The 12146-nt window shown below is 42.8% G+C and overlaps 1 protein-coding gene and 1 long non-coding RNA gene across 4 annotated transcripts in view; one reads left to right on the forward strand and one right to left on the reverse strand.

The window, feature by feature from the left end:
• LOC100647422 (basement membrane-specific heparan sulfate proteoglycan core protein) overlaps positions 1–12146 on the reverse strand; it is a 263946-nt gene that overhangs the window by 223599 nt on the left and 28201 nt on the right. Inside the window, exon 1 of one of the 3 annotated variants that reach the window (XM_003397028.3) lies at positions 643–903. The exons of the other annotated variants lie outside the window; for them this stretch is intronic. The gene's annotated coding sequence lies outside the window, so the exon portion shown is untranslated. Of the gene's footprint in view, positions 1–642; positions 904–12146 lie in introns of those variants that run through there. 3 annotated transcript variants of the gene reach the window in all.
• The window catches only part of LOC125385580, an 82319-nt gene continuing 71236 nt past the window's right edge, over positions 1064–12146 (forward strand). The window contains exon 1 of the long non-coding RNA XR_007225013.1: positions 1064–1385. This is a non-coding gene — a long non-coding RNA (uncharacterized LOC125385580). The remainder of the gene's footprint in view (positions 1386–12146) is intronic.

The raw sequence follows: 12146 nt of genomic DNA on the forward strand, positions 1-12146 counted from the left end.
AAACTCATAAATATTAGAGAGAGAAAGAGAGAGAGAGAGAGAGAGAGACATAATTGAAACATCGTAACATTTCAAGTACTGCGAAATATAAGACATTAAATATTTAGAATCGTTAATACGTTAAATCTAATATGCGCCTTTATCGAAACATTCGTAGCGAAAGAAATTACGTCACGATATAGTCTTCGAATTTTGAATAAAAAATCAAAATCGAATAAAACTTTTACCGCTTACGCTGTTCAAACACGAACAAACCTTTTAGCCAAAGAGAATTCCAATTGCTTCTACCAAATGAATCTACGAACTTTCGTATTTGCTTCATCTTTTCAGAACGATTCGTACGCTTTGCTGTGTATATCAAAGGAATGTTGATAAGAAAAAAAGATTTCGAGATCGCAAGTCAAATACATATATTCCTACATGTATAAACTAATTGAATGCAAACTCGAGAGATACTACGTTCCGTATCTGCAGACGAATAAGGCCGAGTGAATGACTAATTTACGCGTAGTTAATCCGGACACTGGAGGCAACGATAGAGGAGATTGACTCGAGAAATATGTGCGCGTTATTAGTCTGAGAGACGAGAATCGCATATCGTTTACGGTATTACCACGTTCATTTCCCATTCAATTGCCATACCTTATCCAGGAAACATTTTCATGATGCGATGGTCAGCGTTGCTCGCTTCGGTCGTTTCTTCCCTTAATTTCCCGTGTGCACGGAAATCCAGGTGAACGTGCAACGATAAATCACTTCTCCAAAATCTTGTACGCTAGGCGACGATTAAGTAGCCGAATGGAGTCGCGGAGATTTATTACTTGGAAGAAAGTTGAACGCGTATAGACGATATTCATAAAATATCGAGCCGAGAGAAGAAAGTACGACGCGCGCCAGACAAGTTGCTCGTGCGAAAGTTCGCAACGTACTGGGGCTGTTTCCGTTGGAAATTTCCAACGTTCAATGTCGTCTGTTTTCGACGCTTCTATCAGAAATAACAACAACGTTATGCCGCAAGGGCAAGATTAGTCGGTACGCGTTGTGATAAGAACGAGGAACGCGGCCCTTCGCTCGCTGATTTGACAGTTCTTGGAATTAAAGGTTCGGTTCGACGCGAAATTACGCGCATTTCGTCGCGTCATTTGATAACCGCTTAACGAGAAAATAAGAGGCTGCTCGTGTTTTCGTCGAAAGAGAAGCGTCGTTTCGTGTTGCGTGGCGTGGCGTCGGGCACAGTGCAGTTTTCTTCGCGTCGATTAATTTCCGCTAGCTTGGACACTGCCACTTTATTACTCCTCTCGCCAGCCAGGGAACAGGGCTCGAGTAACTCTTCCGTGCTTGGGATTTCTCCAGCTCGTTTTGCACCTACACACGTTCAACAGGAGGTACGTTCTTCTTCGAACTTGCGTTTTCGTCTTTCTTTCGACCATCGACTATTTCCTTCCACTCAATTACGCGTTAACTTGTAACATTCCGCGAGCAGTTGCCGTGTTAACGAAATCGATGCTCCTCTGATAAGGATACGCTGTCCGAATAAATACGCGGAACGTATCGATGCTTTCGCTTTAAAATCAGTGCGCGAGTATCAAGTGCATTTAACGACAGCGTATATTTAAATGACGTATGTACGTACTCCGGTAATTCAATGTCACGAATTTCATTGCGAATTAGTCGTCGCATTTTCTATTTCGCACGCGTATACGAAATTTGTACGGTTAATGGCATACACGCATAATACTGTAGCGTAAAATTTGTCGTGCTTTATAAATAACGAAAATTTCATCCGTTGGCGTACAATAGTTCCAGAATATACAGTTTTTTTTTTCTTTTTTTTTACACAAAAATAATGTAATTTCCGTCTTAAATCAATAAATCATATAGAACGCGATTCATCGTTGTATTAATTTATATAAATTTCACAAATTTTACATATATTTTGGTTTCCTTTCAAACAGGAAATTCATTTTCAAATACTCGACACATAATATGATATTTTGTTTCTATAGAAATATACAGTTACGGGCAAATGCGTTTCGGTTTGAAATTGGTAACGTTTTTGTCCAAAGCTATGTATGCGCGTATTCGCTGAAGTTCGACAGTTTGAAGTAACTACGCGCGTCATAACGTTGCTGTTTCAATTACCGAACAAAATGGGCAATCGCTGGTTAATACGAAATTGAAAGAAAAAAAAAAACAGAAAGATATGAAATTGTGGTAGTCGTTTCGTCGTTGAATCGATCAAAGTTTACAAAATGAATTATACGTTAACGAAGTTAGCCGAGAGTTAGGAACTTGCAAGAACTCTGGCCTGGCTTGTGCGTATTCCTAGCGTAGAATACATTTTATTTTTAGTAAAAACGTATCGTCAATCGATCGTTCAATCGAATAGTCGGAACTAGCGAAGCGCACACATGATATATCGTAATATGATAGTTAAGTATAATAGAAATTTCGTCTTTAAATCGACTTATTTCACATCTGAATAATCGTTTCGCTAACTTCGATATTAAAACGTGGAAAGAACTGTATTTTCCAAATATCGATAGATCGGTCGCGTTATCGAACGATGCATATAAGACCAAGTACATTATACGAATAAATTGGCATAATTCGAAGATATCGATGATATATGAAATAGTATCGGGAATGGAATTACTGGATCATCCACGGTCCAACTGTAAACGTCGTATTATGGAAAAAATGCGCTAGATTTCCGTAAACATGGACATTTTTAAATTTACATTTTCCACGCTTACCGTGTTCATTGCGCTTCTTCGTCCCTATATACGAATATACTTTGCGCTTTAAATCAAGCATTAACCGGGTTTTAATAAGTACAACGTGTTACTTTTCTACGTAATATAGCGTACAGCTTCGTTTCCCTTTGCCTTTCCATTGCTACTATTATATCGGAAATGGAACGAATGGCCGATTAAAATAAGTCTGGGATCAGCGTAATACTACGGTAAAAGTTATTTATCGCGTTTAATGGATTTCATCTAACGAAAGCAACCAGACTTTACCGCGTAATACGACACGTATTACCATTTTTACATATATATTTTCATATGACTTTTTCAAATGTATTTTTATGCGAGCTCGTAGCTGCGCGCCAATGTTCCCGCGAATTACCGGCGATTTTAACCATAAGCGAGTTATAAACGCCCGTCCGATGTAACGTAATCGATTTTTAAAAAGAATCGCAGCTGACGTCGCCTTTCAACGTCTTCCGCGCTATTTATTTATTTATTCGCGTGGAACGCGTTCAACTTTCCCAGCTTGTAGCTGTCGACCGCGATCTCTTACATCAATTTCAGCCTGTCATTCCGCAGAGAGTAGAGTACCGTGAATTCAAACGAAAAACCGCAGTCTCGCGAGCAATCTATGGCGAACTGGATGTACAATGTACAAGCGGCGAGCCCTCTCCGCCGTTCTTCATCCTACCGTGGCCCCTCCCTTTCTTTTTTTCTCTTCTTTTTCCTTTCTCTGCCACGACCAAGCGTGAATCGTGCGTAAAAATGCTTTACGCTGCGGGTACAGGACCAAGAGGGTGGCACCCTCGTTCTTAGCTACGGTTCTCGAGTTGCCGGAGTCGGACGAGGAAGAGAAGCCAAAGGGAAGCCTCTCGCCCTCGAGAAATCTCGCGTGTCGCATCTGCAAGCACGAACTGGATCCGAGGAATCGTTGCGCGCCGCGTTTCCTTCGCCATAGCCCCGTCATATTATCCGGCGTTCGTTTCACTTGACTCGAGGTCCGACTAGCCTCGATTTCGTACGTCTACGAGAACTGCAGTCACGTACGCTGTGTAGACCGGGGACGAACGGTAATTCGGATAGCGTAATCGACGACGATATTGCAAAATTACGACGGTTATAATTTGCTGGAGCCGTTTAAACCCAGCCAAGAACATCGACGTAGAATACGTTTGCAACGGAGGATACCTTTTACAAGCGGTCGTATAGTTTTATCGAGTTTCGTGCGGAAGAATCAGCATCCATTTATATGCTACCTGCACAACTGCCAGGCGAACGTTAGATTGACACGAAGATAATTGAAATTTCGCCGAGCGAAGGAGACGAGAGACTATAAATGGGATTTTCTTGGCTGAAGCTTTCCAATTAACATAAGCATCGCGATTGTGTTTTTATATATATCGTACGATGTAACTTTTCGCTGACTCTATGCGAAACGTACGTGCGCAATTTCTGTTCATTCAACGCTAAGCTATTTACGATCATAGACGTGGCTTCTTCGACCGAGCGTTCCTACGACATACGCGGGTTACGCTTTTCATTCGAGTTCTCGCAAAATGTAATTCTTCCAAGTTACATCCGCTCGAATTCGTCCTTCGTTTCTTATCATATCTTATCCGTTTCTTATCCGAAATAGAATTTTTCCTAAATATTCGTCGATATGCGTGGAATTATCTTACCATCGGTTTGTTTGTCGAATAAATTCATCTGTATAATTCGAATCGACCAGCAGACTCGTAAATTCACCTCGATCTTCTCAGTTTGCTGACGTTGATTAAATCATCGGATCGACAATGCTTTCGAGAAAGTTCTCCTCTCAAATTTCGGAGGAAAAATATCGGATAAAAGATCAGCTTCGAATATAACGAACATATTTATGTATCTCGGTTAATTGAAATTTAATTTGTATATTTATATATTAGAGAGAGAGAGAGAGAGAGAGAGAGAGTAATGGAGAGCTGGTAATACAGACGTATAATAGGTAGTTTCCAACTCAGCAAAACGGGGACGCAGGCTGCGCAACTGAGTAAAATCGGGTTTGGATTGTTATTGGATACACAAGTGTTCTACATGGCTGCAGTATCGTTGTTCGCGTCTGTATTCGTGCACTTGTGCTTCGCAAGAATGTAGAATCAGTGCATTACAGAAATTCTCATCGTGCAACGGTGTAACCGGATCCGGCCGTGTTACTTTTCGATGACAGGTATTCTCTTAATTATAGGAACAAAACTTCCAATGAAGCTGTAATTAAGACGGCGCGAGTGGGCGCAGCGTGGCGTTTGCATTTTCTACCGAGTGCACCGCGGTTCGTTATCGCGAGCGACGAAGAAGCAAGCGATCGCGTCCGGTGAATCGAGTCTCTCGTGTTTTCTAATTTGTATCCGCAACTGATTTTCCTTGCCGCGTCGAGACGCCTGCTTGGTCCGCGTGTAGTTCAAATTCTATCGGTACTCGATCGATTTCCACGAATTTGGTCGACAGAAATTAATCAAAGGCTTTCGTTAAGACGAGGCTCGATCGATAGCTTCTCGTAGAAACTGCAGAAATGGAAATACGATAATGACGGAATAAGAGGAGCAAGATACGACAAGAACGAAAACGTGACGAAAGATCGAGCAGGTATTTTGTTTCGTCGTTGGCGGCTCGTACCTGTTGTACGTACCTGTGCACGTGTATAGGTATATCGTAGCGAACGTTCCAGACAAAATGAATCGCGCCGAACGTTACTCCACGCGTGTTCTCAACTTTCTTGTAGCAAGTCCGATTGGCCGAAATGATGTTATTAGTGGCCCGTTACGAGTAGTTTTGCTCGTAGTGTATCTAACGTCGCGTGATTTACGAGTAGACCGTGCAATCTACTCGTACTATCGCGACGGCTAATTTTTGGAAGCCGGTTGAAAAATGGCATTCCTCGGAAGGCGGATACGGTGGATATTAACCAAGCGTTGGCGCGAGTAATTGAGAATACAAACGTACTTGGCCGGTCGTGAAAGTGGATGAGTAAAATTGGCCTTTCTGAAATATGGATTCGAAACACGCGAGACAATCCATACGGTCTGATGCGTAGCCGATTTCAGCGGTATAAATCTGTAGCTGGCGGCTATGAAAAACACCCTGAATCGTAGCACTGCCATTGCCTAGCCGCTATCCTTCAAACAAGACGTTAGGCGTTAGGGTTTAATAGAAGACGACGACGACGACGACGATGTCACGTAGGAGACACAATAAATCACGAAAATGATAGATCGCCGGTGATCTCCTCGCGTCGCAGTTCGAACGTTTCACAAATAAGGCGAAGAAATTGAACTTTGTATATGGTAATAGAATTTATTATGCAAATCCAATCGAATGACGGTTCAAAGTGTTACAGACTGATGTCGAGCGCTTATTTGGGAGGGTTTCTATACTGAGGTTTTAGCTCCTCTGAAGGGGTTGTCGTCTGGTGTAAGTCAGAGACGGCTATTCCGTTACTATTTGGTTATTGTTTCGATAGCTGTGGTATGCAGGATGTCTGGCCTATCCTATCGCTGTTTCTGAGCGTGTGGCCTTCTTGAGCTTGTGACAAGGACGACGACGACGACGATGACGACGGTCAATATGCGACACGCAACTATGCGTTTCATCATACCAGGGGTATTCTTCTCAATCTATCTTCGTGTTTCATTTTCCAGTGTTGTTTGGTTCAGCGTCGACTCCAGTGGTAGGAAACATTGAAACGGAAAGTAAAGTGTAACTATGTATATGTATATATATATATATGTGGAAGCATGAAACTTACTGCAAAGGTAATTATGGTGGAAGAAGCTACATAGATAACAGGTATGTTCTTGGGAAATTTTTCTTCCAAGTAAAATATTCTCAAAACTGCAAGAAAATTCCTAACGAGATACTTGTATTATCACCGAGGATAGATACTTCGTACGCCGTACGCGATACCCCGTAGATTTTACGAACGAAATTTTCGCTTTTGACTTCACGAAACTAACCGCAAGACGCGACACAAATTTTTCGTTCGGACTTTTTCGTCGTTCGTGTATGGGACAGAAATTCCAATAAGATCGACCTCGGTCGGAGCATGTACGCGTTAGCGGCGTTCCGAATTACCAATCTGCTTCGACCTTTCGTCAAGTTTGCAGGTTCGTTTCTGACAACGACAGGCCGCGATACTCGGAAAATGACCTGATACGTTTCAATGGCGAAGAGTTTCCAAAGCTGGTGAATTAATTGACTCGTAGTAGGTTTGCGGCGCTCTAAACTCTGCCTCTTTCAGCGAAACGTTTGCTTCGCCATTCGAACAAATTAGGAAAGCTGACCGATAGAACTCGACCCAATTGAATAGTTAGCGTATCAGCGTAAAATGAAATGTTCACATCCTCGCTGATACGTCGATCGCATTTGAAACCCGTCGACGACGAAACTGTCGAAATTAAAGCAGAGCCATTGCCGCCGCGTTTAAGTTGCATTTCGTTGGTCGGACGAACGCGTTCGCTGGCTATTATATCGCTCATTGTTTGCCAATGGAAATTGCCTACAGTGAATTTACGCCTCTGTAATTGTAACGAGTTGCCGCGTCGCGTCCTTTCAAATTGCTCGAACACGACCAAAATTACGTCACGTTCGCGTAACCACCGAACGATACGTATCTAACGTCCTGATGTTTTAGATACGTACGACGTGCGCGTATAATATGCAGGAAGAAACATATTTTTCAGTACGATCGTTAGTACGGCCACCGGATCGTAGAACGAGAACCACGAACGAAACTAGTAGGTACTTGCATCTGATATAACGCGAACTCGATTTTGCTTGATCGCCGTTCGTGAAAATAACGAACGCCCCTGAAATTTTCGAGTATGTTTTTCAATTTTCGCACGCATCGTTACTTTCAAGAGGCGATTTGCGAAGCAGCAGCGTCGATAAATCGGAAACGCCGTTCTCGGGATCATTAACTTCTGGTTCTCGTTGCCAGGAGCGGCATTCGTTTTGGAAATTTTCGACGGTTGGCCGGAGCTCGTTGTTAAAATACGTCCGGCCGAGCGGCGGCCAGCGTTTTACGCGGCGATAGGAAACGCGATTAGTTTCGCCCAAGAACTTCTTTTTGCTTCGTTAGCAACCACGCTCGTCGTCCGATTTTAATTAACGTTCTCGAGTCAGTCGCGCGCGCACCGATTTCCGAGAACGTTGAAAAATTGCAGTTTCTAGAACGAAAGCCGAAACTCAACGCGCAATTCCGTGACAGATAAAATGTCGCGTGTTCGGCCGCGCGAGCCAACCTACCATATATAGAACAATTGTTTCCGCGCACGTCTTGCGGATATCTAAATGCGTTAAGCGCCGATTCTCCTGCTTCTAGGAAAACCACGAACCGGTTGATGCATTCACAGCCATTGACGTTCGCGTATCGAAGCGCGCGCTCGTTCTCGTAGAAACGAACGAAACAAAGCTATCTCTTGCCTGCAATATCGTTAACAGGAGCTTCGGGATTCAACATTTTCCAACCTCTGGTAGGTCACGAAAATCCTTTCTAGCGGTAACAATAGCTTCCTCGAGCCATTTTAGCAGGTGGCTGGGTTTCGACGGAAGAGTTTACGAGACATCGCAACCAACTTTCGGAAGTTGCAGTCAAGCAACGACGTATGTTTCTTAGCCGCCAGTAAGCGGCAAGACGTACGAGCAACCGATATTTTTCCATAACCTTATGGACGGGAGCACTCGCTTTTTCGCTTAAATCGAAGACTTAAGTCGGCCACGTAGCGGTAACTTTTCGGGTTTTCAACCTGTCAAGTACGTGACGTCCGCGGCACGAAGGAACACAAGGGGTCAATGGGGCCCCAGGGCGTGCCTACGAGGTTAACAGGTCCGTTAATTGCTCTGACACGACCTGGGGTTCATGGTGCGACAATAACTAAGGGAGCCAGGCCGTTGGGTGTACACTGTGCGCGCGCTTGCCACACATAACTCGTGACTTTCAAGGCCCGATTTGTCAAGCTGATGCACGAATTATTCGATCTCTTCGTATCATAAATATGAGTTACCAAATGTCCTAACGACACAGCAAACGCGAATATACGCGTCTAATAAATATCCACGTAGGCGAACGCGAAAGATCGTGGAGGTAGAATTTTCCACAGTCTACGCTTCGAAGGTGAAACGTTGTGCGCATCTTATCTTTTCATAAGATAAGCTGTATCGCTTTAACCCTTTCGCTTCGGCAGCCCAGTTCGCCAAAGTGCTGTCATTGAACGGAAACGCGCGCCAGAAATATGTACAGTGTGCGTGGTTGCTGTATATACGTTTTTCTAAGTCTTAAATAACAATAATTCTTATCAGAACCGTATATGAAATATCGTTTCACTGTCAATGGATTTAATAGATTTTTTAGCATGAAACAGTAGACGATCGTTTGGATGTTTGAAATATATTGCGTGAACGTTTCGATGTTGTTTCAACAATGAGTAACTTTAAGAAGTGATTAATCCAATGTGTCGATAAAATCAACAGAAAATGTTCTGCCGATAACGAAAAAATATATTATTGACTACAGATAGCACTTGTATATCATTTTGGATACCGAACATATGGGGTGCCAAAGTCAGGAGTCGTTGTGTGACAACGACCATAATCCACGTCATTCCATACTACCTGACAGTAAACCAGTTGGATTTTGACCTGATCTTTGCACATGGTCCAACATTACATTTTCCCGATTACGTAGGGCAATCAGGATCCTCTCCTTGTCCCTCAACACCTACAAACGTAACATATAAAAACTGCAAGCATTCGACCACGAGACTAATGTTGTGTACAGTTTTGGTCGTAATTTGAACAACTATTTTAACTTCGCTACTTCATTCTAATATTATACTTAATCATTTTCGTGAATAAAAGCCTATATGCGGCGCTCGATAGAATAAATGATTAACGTAACGATATAGGGAAGGGAAAGGGAGAAAAGTAAAAAAAATTGGGAATCGTAACGGTGGAAGAGAAGAAGGATATCGGTGACTTAATGGTTTTGCCAGATGTATCGCAAGCAAAACAGAATTTAAATTCCGATTTCAATTCAACGACACGAAGCGTGTAAGCAATTTCTTTCTCTCTATTCTGCGTTCATCCAGGACTAAAACCTTGTTGCACGATGGATCAAACAGTTTTCGCATCCAACGAGTTTCGTTTTGCAAATAGTAAAAGTTCGCGTGCAGCCAGCGACGCATGGCCAAGCCAGTAATCTAGCAAATACCCGAGATTTCGCGATCGAGTAGTTTCATCCTGCGAAGCGTACATTTGATCCGTCTAGCCGCTAGTCTGGTCGTAATATATTAGGTTGTCCGAAAAGTGTCTTTCTTTTACAGACACGTCTTTTACAACAACATTTTTATTTATACAATCTTTTACAACAGCATTTTTATTTATACAAACATGAAACCTAATCTGCCGAACGTTGTGATCTTCATTTTGATAGAACAAAATGGATCGTGCGTAATTCGATAAAATAATATAAAACGGAAAATGTTGTACGTCCATTATTTCCTTATAAAACGAAAGAAACTTTTCGGACGACCTAATACGAATCTCTGGCTTTGTTATATGAGTTGCGTACGGATAACGAACGGCAACAACGTGGAGCATCGAAACGAGTGTCGAACATGTTAGATCAGAGCGAAGCTGAGTCGAGGCTTGTTACAACGTCACGGTATCCACGTGTTAATGAAATTCAGCCTGTCAAAGCCACCGACTGGCTGCCGCGGATTCTGACGCGGAAACAAACTATAGCTGGTCGCGAAACGGTTACAGGTACGCGTTCGTTAACGGCAAATCGTGTCGGTAGATGGTTATGATTGATAGATAATCCCTCTTGCTTTTCTAAGCGGCCGGCTAGTGAATCGAGCGCAACGCGTGCTTACACACATACATCATCAGCGACATCGGGTGAACGTCGATACCGCGGCCGATTGTTATTTACGATCATAATCAACGCCGTACGACCGCGCTAGTTATACTGCGTTTTCGAGATAACGCGTTCGTTTCGGACATCACCGGTCGAACCCTGGCCTCGCCGCGCGTCACGAACACGCTGCTTCTCCGATTTAGGATAAGAAATTCCACCATTTTTCGTTATTTCTACGTACGCTAAAAATTAGATTTGTCGCTGTTGGATTATTGTAAGAACGAGGTTATATTCTCTAATTTATCTATATTTACCTATATTTAGTCTAATTATATATATGTGTGTGTGTATAGGGTTAAATGTATATATTTGTGTGTATATAGATATATTCCTTTGTTCCTTCATGTTGGTTTGTGGTGCGAATAGGAGAGTAACGAGACAAGGTGTCGCTACGATTGGCCAAGGACGATTCCTTTGGTGTTCCTTTGTGCGTGGTGCGCGCAGCGAAATGACCCTAGATGGGTTCAAACAGCGAGAACCAATTGGTTAATGAAAATCAGACGTACAAACGTGCCATCCTTGACGCAAACTATATTAAATTAAATAATTATTTGAAACAGGAATTACCATGTCCTTTAATTTGTCGCCTCTGATCAAACGAGTCACCGAGACTTATAGGTGCGACTTTATGGACCAAAGAAATCATCAATTTTCCTACAGTGTCGATTTTAATTCTTACAACATACACGCGTATGTATATTTAGTATATTTAGCGTCCTAATATCGAAAAAGTTCGTAGACAACAATGGTCGTTGGTATGTCGTCGGTCAACGGAATGCAGACTCTTTCACTTTCTTTGTGTTTTATATTTACGGCCATACGTGATCACACGTTGTCCCATTACCCGCGTTACGTCATCAAGCTGCGATCATTTCGCACGATACGAGCATAGATCGACAAGTTCGAATGCCAAAAAAGCTAGCAATATCGTATTTCAACGATAAGACAAAGAGGTATATAGCGACTGAGTTTACGTTTTCAATTGCTCAAAAAAACACGCAATACGATAGGGAATATCGCGGGAATATCGTACTCGGTGGTACGTCTGTGACGGGCCGACTGAATTGCGAATTAATGGGAAACACCGTAGCGCTCGAGTAGAAAAAGATAAGAACCCGAGGAAGCTCGAATCTTTCTCACATTAGCAAACATCGGCTTGCTAACGAGTGCACTTAATTTCGCGTTGCGGGAACTGCCGCTGACACGAGATTAAAAACGTTCACGAGGATGTAAACCACGGCATAATTTCCGTCCTCCTCGGGCATAGCTTGGCGCAGGCGCGAGTTTCTTTGCTCCCATCGTCCTCGAGTATCACCAGCGCCGAGCGAAAACACGCGTGCCGCAAGTGCTTTCAATTTATCATCAAATATTCCCTCGCATTCGGCCGTTCTTTCTTCCGATTATCCTCGCGACGATCAGCGAACGAATTACGCGACCTAAAGATC

Source organism: Bombus terrestris, chromosome 8, assembly GCF_910591885.1.
Source record: "Bombus terrestris chromosome 8, iyBomTerr1.2, whole genome shotgun sequence".
Classification (NCBI taxonomy): Eukaryota; Metazoa; Arthropoda; class Insecta; order Hymenoptera; family Apidae; genus Bombus; species Bombus terrestris.